At 43.2% G+C, this 19,133-nt stretch overlaps 1 long non-coding RNA gene and 1 pseudogene across 6 annotated transcripts in view; both read right to left on the reverse strand.

The window, feature by feature from the left end:
- Window positions 1-19,133, reverse strand: part of LOC103348448 (uncharacterized) — a 220,030-nt gene that overhangs the window by 157,210 nt on the left and 43,687 nt on the right. The window lies entirely within an intron of this gene.
- Window positions 12,724-13,469, reverse strand: LOC127491298 (dnaJ homolog subfamily B member 9 pseudogene; annotated as a pseudogene).

The raw sequence follows: 19,133 nt of genomic DNA on the forward strand, positions 1-19,133 counted from the left end.
ATATCTTGCTCCACTCACATGCCTGGAAAGCACCCATCACTATATCATTCATCAAATCAGTATTTATTAGCCCTCCCCCAGGCCAGGCACTGATGCAGCTTTGGGCCATCCACCCTACAAGGCATTTCCAGCACCTCTCACTATCCTCCACCTCCCTGCCTCCCTACACCCAAGAGTGGCAGAACAGACATTCTGGTACTTTTATGCTTCTAACATACCTGTGTGGAGTTATAGTACCTAGATACCATCCTGCCCTTCTCTGCTCATTATACATGGCTTCCTGTTTGAGCTGTAAACTTCTTGAAAGAATGGGTCATTTGTTAGCACCAGAGAGAATAAAAAATTTGTAAAAAGTATACCATAGCCTTTGGAAAAACTCCCAACCTTTTTGAGGTTCAATTTACTCATTTCTAAAGTCTATTTAAAAGAGCAAACAAATGTTTATATGGATACATTTACCTTGATTGAATAATATTTAATGAATGTGTATATGAAAATATCTTATGATTGGAGCAGACACTGTGGCTCAGCAGGTTCATCTGCCACTCCGGATGCCTGCATCCCATGTCATTGTGCCTGGGTTGAATCTCTCTTCCACTTCCCATCCAGCTCCTTGCTAGTAAGCACCCTGGGCAGCAGCAGATGATTGCCCAAGCACTTGGGTCCTGGCCACACACAAGGGAGACTCCAACTAAGTTCCAAACTCCTGGCTTCAGCCAGAAGTGGACATTTGGGGAATGAAACCAAAGATGGAAGATTGCTCTATCTATCTATCTCTCTCTCCTTTTCTCTGTCACTTAAATTAAAAAAAAAAAAAAAAAAAGAATAAGAAGAAAAAGAGTAAGGGGGCCAGCACTGTGGCATAGCGGGTAAAGCTGCCGTCTGCAGCACCAGCATCCCATATGAGCACTGGTTCAAGTCCCGGCTGCTCCACTTCTGATCCAGCTCTCTGCTATGGCCTGGGAAAGCAGTAGAAGATGGCCCAAGTCCTTGGGCCCCTGCACCCGCATGGAAGACCCAGAAGAAGTTCCTGGCTCCTGGCTTTGGATCAGCACAGCTCTGGCCGCTGCGGCCATCTGGGAAGTGAACCAGCAGATGGAAGCCCTCTCTCTCTCTCTCTCTCTCTCTCTCTCTGCCTCTGCTTCTCCTTCTCTCTCTGTGTAACTGTGACTTTCAAGTAACATAAATAAATCTTTAAAAAAAATTAAAGAACACATCCCATGAATCTTTTGAAGTCCCTCATATTTACTGCAGATTTCTTCTGCCTGGGCTCCTTTCTTCCTGCAGTTCTGTGCTTCCATCAGTCGTTTTCCTTTAGGCTGAGGACTCGTCTTATTTCTGAAAGACTCAGAGACAGAGAGAGATCTCCCATCCTCGGTTCACGCCTCCACTGCTCATAACAACTGAAGCTAGGCCGGGTCCAAGCCAGCAGCCTGGACCTCAAGCTAGGCCTCCTTTGTGGGTGGCGGGGATGCAAGTGCGAGAACACTTTCAAATAAATAAATAAATAGACCTTTTATAAAAAGTAAATCTTGACATCAAGGTGTTCTCAGACATCAGCAATTTTTTAGAGGTCTTGGCTTTTGTTATTCCACATGAATTTTAGGGTGTTTCTCAAGTGTCATCAAACACTCTTTTGAGATTTTAATTTAGAATTGTATAGCATTTACATCTGACAGTGGAGAATTGTTATATTTTGGTTATAGTATTAGGTATCCCCATCTGTGAGTGTGGCCTATATTTTCCACTTATTTAGGTTTTCTTTAATGTCTTTCAATGGCAGCTTTTTTTCCAAAGAGGGTATGTGCATATTTTATCAGATTAATTTATTTCTATTTTGTTGTTATTGTTAAATGGTATTATAAGAGAAAATTTCTGATTATTGCAAGAACACAGTGATAAAATTATTTTTGTTTATTAATTTTATATTTAGTGTAACTCTGCTAAATTCTTACTCCAATAACTTATTAGTATATTTTCTTAGATTAATTTTCTAGACAATATTATCAAGTATGATTAATGGCAGTTTTTATTCTTTTCTTCCACTTTTTTTACTTTTAAAAAATGTTTTAGATTTATTTTTTGTTTATTTGAAAGGCAGGGAGAGACAGAAAAACAAAAGAGAACTCCCATCCACTGGTCCATTGCCCAAATACCCATAACAGCTAGCATGGGGCTGGGCTGAAACCAGGAGCTAGAAACTCAATCCAGATCTCGCACATAGGTGGCAGGCACCCACCTACTGGAGCCATCACTGCTGTCCCCATGGTGTGCACTCGCAGGAAGCTGGAGTTAGGAAGTAGTGAGATACTGAACCCAGGTACTCTGATATGGGACACAGGAGTCCTAACTGATGTCTTATTGGTTAGGCCAAATGCCCTCCCCTCTTCCAATCTCCATTCTTCTCATTTCCCATGTTTTAATCTTCTGTCTGCCTCCAGCACAATGCTGAAGAGAAATGAGGATGCATGTGTCTTTGTTACTGATGATTAAGGAAAATCTAATATTTAATAATTGGGTACTTTATTTGCAGTCGGATCTTAGTGGATTATCTTTCTGTTTCCAGCTTGCTAATGAGTTTTTCCCAAGTGCTCCTTTTGGTCTCGTAGAATAGGAAGAAGAATCTTTCAGAGAATCATGCTCTTTACCCTTCACACTGTTACGTGGTGAATTATGTGATTCTAGTTAGTTTTACTTTTTTTTAAAAATATATTTACTTATTTATTTGAAAGCCAGAGTTATAGAGAGACAGAGGCAGAGTGAGAGAGAGAGAGAAAGAGAGAGAGGTCTTCCATCTGCTGGTTTACTCTCCAAATGGCTGCAATGACCAGGGCTGGGTCAATCCAAAGCCAGGAGCCAGGAGCTTCTTCTAGGTCTCCCACACGGGTGCAGGGGCCCAAGGACTTGGACCATCTTCTACTGCTTTCCCAGGTGCATTAGCAGGGAGCTGGATTAGAAGTGGAACAACTGGGACTTGAACCAGTGTCCATATGCGATAACGGCACTGCAGTCCACAGCTTAACCCACTCTGCCAATCCTGTAGTTAGTTTTACTTTTAAAACTTTATTCCTAATCAGGTCCTACCCGCTGATGACTTTCACATGGGAATAAAAAACAGCAATCCTCAGATCAGGAATCAACCAAAAGACAAATAAAAAATAGATATGTATTATAAAAAAATTATTCCTGGGGGCCGGTGCTGTGGCATAGCAGGTAAAGCCACTGCCTGCAATGCCAGCAGCCCAAATGACACCAGTTTGAGTCCTGGCTGCTCCACTTCAGTTCCAGCTCCCCACTAATGTTCCTGGGAAATCAGCAGAAGATGGTCCAAGTTCTTGGGGCCCCTGTATCAACATGGGAGACCCGGAAGAAGCTCCAGGCTCCAAGCTTCAGCCTGGCCCAGCCCCAGCCATTGCAGCCAATTTGGGAGTGAACCAGTGGATGGAAGATTGTTTCTCTCTCTCTCTCTCCCTCTCTCTCTCTCTCTCTCTCTCTCTCTAACTCTGCCTTTCAAATAAATAAAACTTTTTTAAAAAAATTTATTTCACAGGGCCGCTGCCATGGCTCACTGGGTTAATCCTCCACCTGCGGTGCCGGCATCCCATATGGGCACCAGTTCTAGTCTCAGTTGCTCCTCTTCCAGTCCAGCTCTCTGCTGTGGCCTGGGAGGGCAGCGGAGGATGGCCCAAGTGCTTACACCCTGCACCCGTGTGGGAGACCAGGAAACACCTGGCTCCTGGCTTTGGATCGGTGCAGCACTAGCCATTGTGGCCATTTGGTGAGTGAACTAATGGAAGGAAGACCTTTCTCTCTGTCTCTCTCTCACTATCCACTCTGCCTGTCAAAAAAAAAAAAAAGAAAAAAAAAAAAGAAAGAAAGAAAAGAAAAAATAAATAAATAAATAAAAATTTATTCCTGAATTTGGTTTGCTAGTGTTTTTTTTTTTTTTTTTGGATCAGCATATAATTTTCCTCTCTCTTACTACTTTTTCTTCTATTGTTACCAAACCATAGCCTAGCTTCATAAAATGGGCTAAATATTGTTCCTCTCCCTTTTTTAAACAGAAGTGTTTTATAAAAGTAGAATCACATGCTCCTCATCTGGTAGAATTTACCTGTAAAACTGTATTTGAACATGATTTTTTTAAAAAGATATATTTATTTATTTGAAAGGCATAGTTACGAGAAAGAGGTGAGACAGAGAGAGATCTTCCATTTGTTGGTTTACTCCCCAACTGGCCACTAAGGCCTAGGCTGGGCCAGGTTGAAGCCAGGATCCAGGAGCTTCATCCAGGACTCCCATGTGGGTGCAAGGGCCCAAGCACTTGGGCCATCTTTGGCTGTTTTCCCAGGGCATTAACAAGGAGCTGGATCATTCTGTTATGGCCTGGGAAAGCAGTAGAAGATGGCCCACGTCTTTGGGCCCCTGTACGTGTGTGGGAGACCTGGAGGAGGCTCCTGGCTCCTGGCTTCGGATTGACACAACTCCAGCCATTGCAGCCAACTGGAGAGTGAACCAATGGATGGAAGATCTCTCTCTCTCTCCCCCTCTCTCTGCCTCTCCTTCTCTGTCTAACTCTGACTTTCAAAAAAATAAATAAATCTTTAAAAAAAAAAAAAGGAGTTGGATCAGAGGCAAAGCAGCAAGAACTTGAATCGTTGCCCATATAGATGCCCGCACTGCTGGCAGCAGCTCAACCCACTGCACCATAGCACCAGCCCCTGGACATGATTTTTCTTTTCCTTTTTCCTTTGTAGGTTTAATTTTAATGACTAATTAAATTTCTTTTATGTCTATAGGAATTTACACTTTTTTGCATTAAGTGTATTTCTTTTTAAAAAATGAGTTATTAGTTGAAAGGCAGAGTGACAGAGAACTCTTCCATCTACTGGTTCACTCTCCAAATACTTACCAAAGGCGGGGCTAGGCTAAGCTGAAGCCAGAAGCCTGGAACTGCAACCAGGTGTCCCATGTGGGTGGCAAGGGCCCAAGCACTTGAGCCTCCCAGGCTGCTGGATCAGAAGCAGAGGGGCCAGGACCCTAAGTGGCACTCCCAGGCAGCAGCCTAACCTGCTGCAGCACAGCAGTGCCCACTCCCACCCCATACTTTCTTTTGAACTCCTTTATTGTTATTACATTACTCATTTGAGAGACAGAGTGAGATAGGTAAAGACAGAGAGAGAGAGATCTACTGGTTCATTTCCAAATACCCACGACAGCTAAGGCTGAGACAGCCAAAGCTGGGAGCCAGGAGCACAATCCAGGTCTCTACAGGGATGGCAGGGACCCAACTACTTGAACCACCATCGCCATCTCCAAAAATCTGCATTAGCAGGAAGCTCGCGTCAGAAGCAGAGAGCCAGGTAACAACCCAGGCTTCTGAGGGGGACACTGGCATCTGAACCGCCAGGCCAGACGCCCACCTCCTCTAGTATACTTTAAATCGTCTTTAGATTATGCTAATACCTAACACAAAGTGCGTGCTGTGTAAACAGCTGTTACACTGTGGTGCTGGGGAACCATGAGAAGAAAAAAGTCTATGTGTTCAGTGCTTGTGCAGCCTTCCTAGGCTAAGCTGCAAGGTACACGTTTGAGACGTAAGGTGAACAATGTTCAAATAAGTGCTGGACAGGGGCTGAGCCTGGGACACGGCAGGAGGCTTCGGAAGCTGACACCTACACATCATTTCCTTCACAGGAATTTGGTTTAGTGCTTGATGCACAGTGAATTTGAGCTTTTGGGGAAGTTCTGGAATTTTTCTCAAATATTTTCAATCCAAAATGGTTTGAGTCTGCACGTGGGGAAGCCGTGGAAAGGACGGGTGGGCCGTTTGTGTGGAGGGACACGGAGATATTGGAGCGGGTGTAGCGATGGGAGGTACACAAGTCCTCTCCAATTACTGAAAGTGATAACGAGAGAGGTCTCTGAAGTTTTAAGACAAGGAAGTCTTTTGAAAAGAAATTCTTTGCTTTCCTCTTTCGACTCTGATCAGAGAAACACAGCCATTTTAAAGACCTGCTGCACTCAGTGCACTAACCACAAAGGTCATGAGGTGTCCACATTACACTCCAGATGCATGGTTCTACGAGAAAACAGAAGCGACAAGCACTCCTCCCATAAAGTCATTACCTGCTCTCCACTCCCTTGGTCCTCACATGCATCCTTAGGAGCCCCCTGCACTGAAATTCTTGTGCACATCAAGCCCATTACTTACAGGAGCCATGGTTTCTTTTAAGGAAATGAACGTCATAATCTGCATGAATGAAATCAGATCCCAACATCTCTATAAAGTATTTGGGAGCAGAATTATAATGTGATGCCAAGTAGATTTTAAATGCCACACCTAAAATGCATCCCGTTCACAAAACAACTATAGCACAAGCAGGTGACACGGGTTTTTTGCATTCACCATGAAGGTTCTTTTCCCACACACCAGTGCTGTCTTTCAAGCCCATTCATATACCATATATGAATAACATCCATAACAGCATGTTTCTGGGGAGATTTTCTCCATCCTGGTGTTGGTGTGAGGGCTGGCATTAGGAGACTACCGTCCTAACAGTTAAGGAACTGTATGTATCCTGCTCCCCATTCTCACAGTACATAGCAAGACTGTAAGTAAGTGAAGCTTACAGTATGGTTCTGCAGACTCTGCACTGGACCAAGAAGCAAGACCCCAGGACCCCAGGAGTCCTGTCCTGTACCCCTACTATCCGCTAGGATTTTGTTAAATACCTGAAGAGGCTGTGGAGCAGGGCAGGCATGGACCCCGAGCCAGTGCTCTGTGTTCTCCTCCCAGCTCCATTCTTCAGGAACAGTAGCCTTGCCAAGCCACCTGAGAATCTGGTCCGGACCAGGCTGCCACGTGCACTGCTTCTCACCAGCTCCTTAGGTCAGTGCCTTCACCTCTTTGGGCCTAAAGGTATTAATTTCTACTCTGTAGGGATGCTGGGACATCAAAGAGACTCAATAATCTAATGATGTCATTTCTTCTCCTCCTCAAGCCTGCTGTCTAATCTTTACAAGTGCAATGGCTCCTGATACCTAGAGAAAGCCTGCCTTTGGCATATAGCGAAAATTAAGACATAAATCTACACATCCGATGTATTCCTTCCAGAGCCATGGAAGAATCATCTTTTAAGGTTGCTTATACCCCCAAATGATCTTTCTCAAAGTATGGCCCCACAAAACACCTTCTTTTGATAGCCCTGGGAGATGTAAAAATACACTTGTCTAGGGGCAGGTGTTTTGCCTAGCACTTAAGACACCAGCTAAGACACTGTGTCCCACATAAGAGTACCTGACTTCAATACTGCTCCTGAGTCCAGCTTCTGCTACTGCAGATCCTGGGAGGCAGCGGTGAGGGCTCCAACAATGGAGTCCCTAACACTCACCTGGATCCAGCTCCTGGCTCCTGCCTTTGATCTTGGACATCCCAGGAATTTCAGGACTGAACCAGTAAACAGCAGAATTCTTCCCCCCCCCCCCATTTCTCTCTTTCTCTCTTCCCCTGTCCCTCTCTCAAAATTTTTAATAAAAATAAAATTAAAGTAGCTATGTCTGGGCACTTTTAAGTACCCCCAATAATTATTTTATGTCTGGATTTGAACCCAGAAATCTACAGTTTAAAAAGGCTCCCAGGGGGCCGGCGCTGTGGCACAGCGGGTTAAAGCCCTGGCCTGAAGCACCGGCATCCCTTATGGGTGCCAGTTCAAGTCCTGGCTCCTCCACTTCCGATCCAGCTCCCTGCTGTGGCCTGGGAAAGCAGTAGAAGATGGCCCAACTCCTTGGGCCCCTGCACCCATGTGGGAGACCCGGAGGAAGCTCCTGGCTCCTGGCTTCAGATGGGTGCAGCTCCGGCCATTGCAGCCATCTGGGGAGTGAACCAGCAGATGGAAGACCTCTCTCTCTCTCTGTCTCTACCTCTCTCTGTAACTCTGTCTTTCAAATAAATAAAATAAATCTTAAAAAAAAAAAAAAAGAAGGCTCCCAGGTGATTCAGATACCACCAAATACCGAGGAGCACCAGAGCAGCCCTCGCACTGGACGTGGCTGGCACTTCCCCAGAGCTGGTGCTGGATCCAACTGGGCTGACGCTGGATCCGACTGAGCTGGGCCCCTCACTCCCACCCACTTGCCCTCCATAGGAGGTATCTGCAGTGGCCCATGTCTCCACTTGCAATCAGTGGTTCTGAAAATAGAGAGCTGGCTTTGTGGGCATAAAATTATCAGATGATTACACCTCGAACAAGAATGCTGAAAACCCTGATAGAAACACTGCTAGAAACAGGATGAATGGAGCATCTGCCGCACGTCTGCATCTGGGACCAGAGACAGGAAAGTTTACAGCGTGGATCAAATGGTTTTAAAATCTGCAAACCTTTTGAGCTGGCAATTTGACACTCAAAAAACTATCCTCAGGAAACACAGAGATGTGTGCAAGGATGTGTGTACAAAGATATTCACTGAATCCCTGTATGTAATAGAAAGTAACAAACCAATCATCCAGAAAACTGTAAACTAGCTAGAAAAATAATGGAACTATAAAATTAAATGCTATCTAACGTCTGCTGTAAACTATTTTTAGAATTCATGTTCTAAAAAAATTATCGATAAAGAAAAATGTGTATTATATATTGCTAAGTAAACAGTTGATTCTTATTTTATATACATATACACAGAGAATAACCTATTATTTATCTATAAATTACATATAATATATATATGTTTAGTGAATACATGTTAGTATTATAACATATATGTAAGTTATACAAACATGTATTCACCACACAAACACAGGAAGGGGGTGGAAGAGCATGGACTAAATTATTAAGAGGCCTCACATCCTCCATTTTATTACATAAAACACCCACCAGTGGATGCTAAAGTTAGTGGGCAAAAGTTTGGAGACAAAGAGGACTTTCTAATATATTTACTAACACGGAGGAAAAGGGAGTAACTTTGCCATGTAGAAGCCCAGAAGACACCCCGTTAGCCAAGGAATCAGGATTAATAAAGTCATAGTAAGACAGAGCAACATCAGGACCCTCTCTATACGCGGCACTGAGAGAAGCATAAGCCTTCTGTGGTATCCTCTCCAGCAGCAGTAACTTCTCTGCAGTCATATAAGAGCACCTAAAAAGGCCCAAATCCAGTTACACTGTACAGTACTCTTGCACAATGTCAAGGTAAGGAAAGACTTGGGAGCCGTCATAGATTAGGAGACCAAACACGGTGGTGTCACAGATCAGACTTTAGAGACAGGGAAGGGGAATGAGGTGAGCACTGGTGGGGCTCACACAGTGTCTGTAGCCCAGTCAGTAGTATTGCTCCACTGTTAGCTTGCCCAGTCCAGGTCACTGTACCAGGACAAGTAAAATGTTAACATTTAGGGAAGGGGGCTGAGCGATAGGTAGGAACTCTGTACTGTTGTGTTGGTTTTTCAGAGCAAATGACCATGAACTTGGCAGTGTAAAACAACACTCATGTATCAACTCACAGTTCCACAGGTCAGAAGTCTGGCACAGTGTGGCTAGATTCTTTGGTCAGTATCTCACCATGCTAAAATCAAAGCACCCACAAGGGCTGTGATCCACATGTGCATTTCAGGATCCTCTACCAACCCCAAGTTCTTGGAAGAATTCAGTTCCACACTTGTAGGAAGACTGCCCCATTTCCTTGGGGCCACCCTATCTCCTGGAGGCCTCTCTCCAGTCCTTGCACATGGCCACTCTATCTCACAGCAAGCAAAACGCACTGAGTCTATCTCGTGCTTTGAATGCCTCTGACCGAAGCCAGAGAAAATTCTCTGCTTTGAAGGGCACATGCAATTAGAATGAACCCAGCTGGATAATCCAGGCTAATAGACCCATTCTAAGGTTTGTGACATTAAATACACCTGCAAAGTCTATTGTCATCTAACATGCAATATCAGAGAATGAAACTTCTGAGATTAGGATGTGGGTATCCTAATCTTTTACCCAACTACACACAATGACAATTACATTTGCAACTTTTCTCAAAGTCTAAAATTAGTTCATCATAAAAAGCTAAAGAGTTGATACTGGTCTTGATATTTAGGGGGATTTATTAGTTTAATCTTAGCTTTTCTCTAACTATTCTGCATTGAGTATATATTATGTCTACAGTCATAATATGGGATTTATATGTTGTTTTAAATACATGCCTGCGACATCCAGGGCCCCTGGATGTCAGGTTAAAGCCAAGAGCCCGGAACCTTATCCATATCCCCCACATGGTGTCAGGGTCCCAAGTGCTTGAGCCATCATCTGTTGCCTCCCGATGCATTAGCAGGAATATCAGAACACCTAGGACCTGACCTGGCACTCTGATACGGCATGAGGCTGTCCCATGCAGTGACTTAAACTGCTGCACCACAATGCCCACCCTAGCTGTAGTTTTTGTGATGTTCTCTAAGGAGTTGAGAAAGTTCTCCATTCTGTGAAGTGAAGTGAAACTTGCGGGAAGTGCTTTTTTTTTTTTAATCATAAATGGGTTTGATTTTTTTGCAGATGTTTTTTCTTGTGTCAACTTATGGGAGCATGCGTTTTTTTAGCTTATTAATGTGGTGGATTCTATTGACTGAGTTTCAAATGTTGAACCAGTCTTCCATACCTAGAATAATTCCTACTTGGTCTTGGTGTGGAGTTCTTATACATTGCTGAATTCAACTTGATAGTAATTTGTTAAGGATTTTTATATCTAAATTCATGAGAATTATTGGCCTGTAGTGTCTTGTTTTATTCTGTTTTCATAATATCTCTTTCTGGTTTTGGAATTAGGGTAATATCAGTCTCATAAAATGAGTAGGAAAGTGTTTCCTTCTCTTTGGTTTTCTGAAAGGTATTATATAAAACTGGCATGAAATATTCCAGTGAAATCATCTGGGCCTGAAGATTTCTCTTACAGGGAGCTTTATAAATACAAATTCAATTTATTTAATGATTATTGGACTATTCAGGTTGTTTATTTCATCTTGGTTAAGTTTCAGTGATTTGTGGGTTCTGAAGAACTGGGCCATTTCTGCTAGTTGTTGGGTTTATTAATGTAAAGTTACTTTAGTATTCCTTCATTATCCAGAGGGCTGCATAATCTGTAATAGTCTCTCATTCTTGATATTGATAATTTACATTTTCTCTCTTTTTTCTTTGTTAGTCTTGCTAGAGGTTTATCAATTTTATTGATTTTTTTAAGAACTAACTTTCCCCTCCATTAATTTTCCCTGTTTGCCTGTTTTCAATTGCAGTGAGTTCGCCCTTTATGACTTCCTTCACTCTGCTTGCTTTGGGTTCATTTTGCTCTTCTAGTTTCTCCTGGGAGGCACCGTGATTGTTGACTTGAGACTTTCCTTCTTCCTCTTTCCCGCTGAATACAGCTTTCGTTATATTTGGCATATTTTGATACGTTCATATGGTTTTTCACTTCCTTTGAGATGAGAAGGTGGAATTTAAGCTGAAGCTTGGATGAAGAGTTAGTCCAGAGAAGCGGGAAGTAAAAGAAAAGGACATTTAGTTGGTGTGTGCACTGACAACCCCCAGGGGTCACACTTTCCATTCAGATAAGAACTTGCCTCAAAAACACAAATAGGGCAATGATGTTCTAAGTAACATGAATGATGGAGGAACCTTATCATAGCCTTTCTTATTTACACAATTGCTCTGAATTAACAAGAACTTCTGCAGAAAAATTATATGACAAAGAATGGGGAAGATAGGGCAACCCAAAGTTTCCTTTCTTTCTGGTCCCCTTTACTCATCAATCACCTGTAGGTTTTTTTTTTTTTAATCAGGTTGTAAATGTGTATATGTCTCTCACACACAATGCTGTACATGACACTTACTAGTTTTAATATGTCTCCATAGCAGTAATACTCAAATGGAGTACAATGTGGAAAGTGCAGAACTAAAGAAATAAGTCTATCTGAAAACAAAAGCACACATTTTTAGGATTTAAAAAATATTGCACATAATAATGTTGCACAGAAATTACTGGCTGGTTTTACAAACAGAATGAGGTATTAGTCAACCTCTAGATAAAGATGAATGCAAAACAGAGGAACTAAACATACACACAAAAACACAAATTCAAATTAAGACCTAGAATGCCAACAACTAAGAAATAAATGTGAAAAGGTGTCAAAGTAGCCATGATTTCAACATTATAAAATCATTAGCCAGGGACCAAACACATAACTGTCTCTTAGGAGTATTTCATAAGTTTGCAATTTTTTCCAGCCTAAAATACAATGAGCTATATAATCACTTACTTTACCTCAGTTCTCCTACAGAAAGGCGTGGTTCTGTGGTAGAACTGGGGTAAACAACAAACCTTCCCTTTCTAAAGCTTTCATTGGTAATTAACCAAGATACTGCTTTCCTTTGCTGACTCAATTATACAGTTCCATGTACATGTAGCAATTCACATTACAGATGCTACAGAGCGTGCAATTTAAAATTAGCAAAGGTTTCGGTGCAAAAATCATTCAAGTTCACACAATTTAAATGTACAGTAACTCTCAAAGTTTAGTCTAATGTTATTAGGAAAACATAATTCTTTTTTTTTTTTTTTTTAGTAATAAAACTAGCCACATTAGTGAGCCCAAGAGTATGTAGGGAAAAAAGACCAGGCAGAATTCTGTCTTTTTAGAAAGAAACTTTCCTAATTAGTGAAATTAATAATTAGATTTTGTCTACTGCTGAATGTTGAATTTGTCAAAAACAATTTAAATACATTTAACCGCCATATCAAATTGCTTAAATTAAGTGAAATCATGCACTTGTCAAAAACAGTTCACAGAAAACTGCTTTGCCTCAAAGACACTGAGGAGGAGTCAACTAGCTGGATTTAATGAAAACAGAAAAAGAATGAACGACTGTCCTAAACAGTCAATGTATGTGGCGACCATATTTCCTCTGCGTTGAGTGACAGTCCCGCAGTGCTTGCTAGATCCATGGAATCTATTTTCAGTCTGTTCTGTGTGCTGATTTGTGGTGTCAAATCCACTAAAAGAAAACATTTTCTCCATATCTTCAAACAGTCATCAAAGCGTCCACCTCTGAAAGAAAACTCCTGGCAACGATGCCTTTGTCTGCTGGAACCCGCCTCGCGTGTCTGGAAGTGATTTTCAAAATGCTTCTTGGACTGAGTGCTTTGGTTTTGACCAAAAAAACTAAAGTCTTTAAATAAGTCATCAAAATGGAAGTTAAATGATTGTTCAAAAGGATTTCCACTGCCTCTCTGTCCTTTTACCATTGGTGAAAGCAGTGTGCCCAGCTGTACCATACGCTTTCCGCCTATTAGCATCTGGGAGTGTTGCATAGGCATCGGCCATCTCTGGATTTTGCTCCAGCATCAGGACTCCTCTTTCTGTCGGGATGGGACTTCATGGCCAGTGTGTGAAAGGCCTTCCTGATCTGGTGCTCTGATGCTGACTTTGGCACATCTTTTACTCATCAGTCACTTGTAGGCTGAGAGTTTCTGGAAGGATGTGCACACACAGATGAAATAAAAGCAGCTGACTTTGGCTTGTGCAGCTTTTGCACTGTTCCGGTAAGGAAAAACATATATGCATGCATAAGCTATGAAACCCAAACTGCATCATTTTTGTGATCCTGCATTGAATGCTCTTATACTTACATTTCAAGCCTGACATCACACAATATGAAGAAGAGTAAAATTTATGCTAATTTAACATTTTAATTTTTCTTTACTTAGTATCAAATAAAAAGCACCATGACAAGTTGAGAGAAAGCATAAAAGAAAGGGGGAAATGGCACATTTAATATCTTTAATGGCACTTTTATCTTCCTTTTTAAATTTTTTAAAAGATATATTTATTTATTCTGAAAGTCAGAGTTACAGAGAGAGAGAGAGATCTTTCATCTGCTGGTTTACTCCCCAGATGGCTGCAACAGCCAGTGGTGGGCCAGGCCAAAGCCAGAATCCAGGAGCTTCATCGAGGTCTCCCACATGGGTGGCAGAAGCCCAATACCTGGGCTGCTTCTTCTCCCTTTCCCAGCCATTAGCAGGGAGCTGGATTGTAAGTGGAGCAGCCAGGACACAGACCAGCACCCATATGGGATGGCGGCACTGCAGGCAATGGCTTTACCCACTACACCACAGCACTGCCCCATATCTTGCTTTTTTAACCTTTTTTGTTTTTTTTTTTTAAGATGTATTTATTTATTTTAAAGGCAGAGTTACAGAGAGGTATTGGCAGAGGCAGAGAAAGAGAGAGATTGATCAATCTTCCATCCGTTGATTCACTCCCCAAATGGCCACAATGGCTGGGGCTGAGGCAGCAGATTGATTAATATCTCTCTCTCTCTCTCTCTCTCCCTTTCTCTCTCTCTCTCTCTCTGTGTCTGTCTCTGCCTCTCTTTAACTCTGCCTTTCAAATAAATGGGGCTGGACCAGGCTGAAGCCAAGAGCCAGAAACTTCATACACATCTCCCACACGGGTGCAGGGGCCCAAGGGCTTAAACTGGTGCCCATATGGCATGGCAACACTGCAGGAAGTGGCTTCACCCTCTACACCACAGTGCTGGCCCCTAGCCTCCTTTTTTTAAACAAGGGCTCAAATATTTTCATTTTGCAATGGGCGCTGAAAAGTATGGAGAAGTTCTGATTGTTGCAGTCTACAAAATACTCTCAAAAGGTCCAGTATCCTTTACACCAGCAGAAAGGAAGGTCGCAAAATAAAAAATTATGAAAAATTATTTGCATTTGTACAGTTGCCAAGAACTACATCACTTTCAATTATAACCATTGGAAATGAAATGGCTTAAAGCATACATTTTGAAGATCTAATAAATGCATTTGCAGAAAGGCGAGCCAGAAAAATTTTATGACCAAGAAAGCACATTAACAAAGTATTATTGTTTATTGTATTATGTAAAATCATGATGCCAAAATATTTTCTGTAATGAGTAAGTTTATGTTATTACTCATGGACCACTATGACCTGTATTAAATTTGAAAATACCAAAACATTTTTAAATTTTAAAAAAACTATATTTTTGGCACTTTTAGTAGCACATTTTCTCCTGTTTTTAGACGAGGTCCCCCATTTTCATTTTGCGCTGAGCATCAAAAAATTGTACACTTATAAAGATAATTGAAAATGAATCTTGATGTGAATGGGATGGGAGAGGGAATGGGAGATGGGATGGGAGGGAGGTTATGGGGGGGGGGGAGCCGCTATAATACAAAAGTTGTACTTTGGAAATTTATATTTATTAAATAAAAGTTCAAAAAATATATACACTTGATTCTTGCTTATAGGTCAACTGAGCAATCCCTAAACTCACACCTCCATGCCACCCTCGTCAACCACTCCTTCAGGGCACAGGAAAATGGACTGTACAGAGGACATTCAGCCCTCACTCTGTGGCTCCTGAAAGAAAACAAGTTGTCCAGACCCTGCAGAAAGACTGTCAAGAAGTCACCCACTGAGCCAAAGCAAGAGTTGTCGCCACACCTGCAGAGCTGCTGAGCCTGAACAACTCAACAGGAAACAGCATGCAATAGGCAAACATGCTTCCAGGAACTCTGCAAGCACAGCAAACCCTGAAGAAAACTAACTCAGAGACAGAGGAACATATCCCCACAACCGCCTCTTACTTATTTAGCAAGTCAAAAATAACGAGGGGGTGGGGAGGGTGGCATTGTCACCAAGTGGGCTAAACCCCTGCCTGTGACATGGGCATCCCATATAGGCACCGCTTATAGGCAGTGTTGGGGTCGCTCCACTTCCGATCCAGCTTCCTGCTAATGGCCTGGGAGGGCAGTGGACGCTGGCCCAGGTGCTTGGGCCCCTGCAGGCTTCGGAAAACTAAATTGCAATACTAATTGATACATTAATGATGACAAGAAACAGAATAGACCACAGATGCTGAGCAAGTTCATGGGAAGGAAAAGGCCCACAGGAATCACAGTAAATGAAGGGTTAAAAGTCAGGCAAATCAGAACACTGAGAGGGAAGCTCACAGACACAGGAGCTGCCCAACTCTGTGAACTTCTAGAAACAGGGACCAAAATAAACCTCTTTTCTACACAAGTAGCCTGTGTCATGTGATCATGTGATAAAAAGTGGATTGGTGCATCAACCAAACACTAGCTTTTCCTTAAAAAAAAAAAGAGAGAGAGAGAGAAGTAATATACAAAGATGCTACTAGTGACTGGTCCTACATTTTAGGGATGCAGATGATTGTGTTTTTCTTGATTTTGCTCTGCATTTTTTAAATTTTATTTATTTGAGAGTCAGAAAGACAGAGAGAAAGAGCTCCTACCTGCTGATTCACTCCCCAAATGCCTGCAATGGTCATGACTGGGCTGGGCTGAACCTGGGAGCCAATACCACCCAGGACTCCCACAGGGGTGGCAGGAACCCAGTGACCTGAGTCTTGACCACTGTCCCCTAGGGCCTGCATCAGCAGGAAGACACAGTCAGGACCCAGAACAGGTATTGCACCCAGGCACTCCATTAGGAGACAAGAGCATCTTAAACAATGTCCCAACCATTAGGCTCCATGCTTAACCCTATGCATTTTTTATTTTTAAAAGTTAGCAAATAAATAAGAGCACAGGGAAGAACAATCCTGGCCAAAGAAATGGCATGCATGCAAAGCCTACCAAAAGAAGGAAATTGTACCACCCAGGAACTGAAAGGAGTTCAGTATGGAAGAGGAAGCTGTACAAGAACAGAGAAAACTCCACAGGAGCTTGCAGACCGTGATGGGTACCCGAATGCCACTCAAAAGCTTTTGATTGATCAAAATCTAGCCCACTCCCAGAGCTTCACTTTCTACTGTTGTTTTCACCGCAATCTGAAACTCATGTTCAGACTTAATTGCCAATTTAATGGTATCGAGAGATGGCAAGGCCTTTAAGAGGAGGTGGGAGTGAGGGCTCACCCTAGGAGTGAGTTATTGTGAGAGCCGGTCAGCTGCCCCAGCCCACTCTCCTGCTTCCTCTCCACCACATGATCTCTGCCCCCCAGGGCCGCTTGCCCTTCTGCTTCCTACCACGAGTTGAAGCTGGACAGGGACCTCACCAGAACCCAAGCAGATACCATACTCTTGGACTTCGTGAGTTATGAGCTAAATAAACCTTTCTTCATACATTACAGTCTTAGGTATTTTATTACAGCCATAGGAAACGGACGGACACTTTCCAACCCCTACTGATAACTAAGAGTATGCTTTATTTTTTTAATCAAAATGAGGTGGGTTTTTTTTTTTAAGATTTATTTATTCATCTGAAAGTCAGGGTCACACAGAGAGAGGAGAGACAGATAGAGAGAGAGAGAGAGAGAGGTCTTCCATCCGCTGGTTCACTCCCTAGATGGCCGCAATGGCCGGAGCTGCGCCGACCGAAGCCAGGAGCCTCCTCCAGGTCTCCCACGTGGGTGCAGGGGCCCAAGGACTTGGGCCATCCTCTACTGCTTTCTCAGCCCATAGCAGAGAGCTGGATCAGAAGTGGAGCAGCTGGGACTTGAACCAGTGCCCATATGGGATGCCGGTACTCCAGGCGGCGGCTTTTCCCGCTACACCACAGTGCCGGCCCCTGCTCTCACCTTTTCAAAAATTCAAAATAATCAATACTCAAAGGAGAAAATCTGTAAATTGATACAGACTAATTTTGTTCATTTAATTTTGTTCACTAATTCCAAGTGGCATAAACACTTTTTTTTAACCATTCAGCTTGCCTAAATTAAGCTGAAGTTCATGAGCTCTTAACAGCAATACTTGTTTGGATATGACAGAAGGAAAAAACCCATAAGTGGCAAAGGCCACCCTGCTCCCCCCTTGAAGTCCTCCTCTGCCGGGTAATAAGCAACTTAACTCTGTGTCCCTGCAGCCAGGCCAGCAGCTGCCTCCTGAGGAACGGCCAGCCAGAGACCTCGGGAGAAAGCCAGTGGCCCCGGAGCTCTGATGGCCCAGGTCTCTGCTTTGAGGTCCCACGAAAGGGGTCTGGTTACATTCCTCACGGCTGCGTGAGTTCCAACCAGTTATTGCAGAAATGGAGTAACATCATTTTTCCATAGCTCATTTTACTTAACAAAAATTTATTTTCCTTTTAGTTGTTTGTTTATTTGAAAGACAGGGGAAAAGAGAGGCAAAATCTTATAGCCTTGGTTCATTCCCCAAATGCCTGCAACAGCCAGGATTAGGGCAGACTAAAGCCAAAGGCCAGGAACTGAATCCGGGTCTCCCACATGGATGGCTGGGACCCAAGTACTTGAACCATCACCCGCTGCCTCCCAGAGTCCACACTGGTAGAGAGCTAGAACTGGAAGAAGAGCCAGGCCTGAAACCCAGGCACTCTGGTAAGGGATGTGGACGGCCCAAACAGCAGCGTTTTGTGTGTGTGTGTGTTTTTTTTAAGAGTTACAGAGAGAAAGATACTTCATCCACTGGTTCTCTCCACAGTTGGCTACAATGGCCAGCACTAGGCCAGGCCACAGCCAGGAGCCAGGAGCTTCATCAAGGTCTCCCACATAAGTGGCAGGAGCCCAAACACTTGGGCCACCCTCCACCGCTTTTCCCAGCACGGAAAAAGTGTGGCACGGAGCTGAATAGGACGTGGCATGGCCGGGAAAAGAACCAGTACCCACATGGAATGCCGGCGTTGCAAACATAGGCCTCACCTGCCACACCACAATGCCAGCCCCCACAAGCTGCATCTTAACCACTCGGTCAAACGCCCACCTCACAAACATGTATTTTCATACGCATCATCTCATCTATGTTCGCAATGCTGTAAGGCAAGTATCAGTATCCTCACTTTGCTAACGAGATCCTAAGGGTCAGAAAGTGTCCTGCAAGAAGCTACGAAGGCAGGGCTGGATGGAGGTTGGGTCTCCTGGGCTCTAACTTTGGGGGCACTTGACACACAGTATCTGGCTGACAGTTGTTGACACCCTATCCCTACAGTAAACTCCAGTTGCAACCACACCCTTATAAGTTACTATCCCAACAGCCTGCTATTCCCTTCCAAAGTTACTTTATATATTGTCTGTCTCCTTCTTCCTCTCTCAATACCTAACAAAACACAAAACATATCTTCTAGACATATGCTTCATTAGGGTAGGAACATTGTTTGTCTTATCC

The sequence above is a fragment of the Oryctolagus cuniculus genome, chromosome 18, assembly GCF_964237555.1.
Source record: "Oryctolagus cuniculus chromosome 18, mOryCun1.1, whole genome shotgun sequence".
Taxonomy (NCBI): Eukaryota; Metazoa; Chordata; class Mammalia; order Lagomorpha; family Leporidae; genus Oryctolagus; species Oryctolagus cuniculus.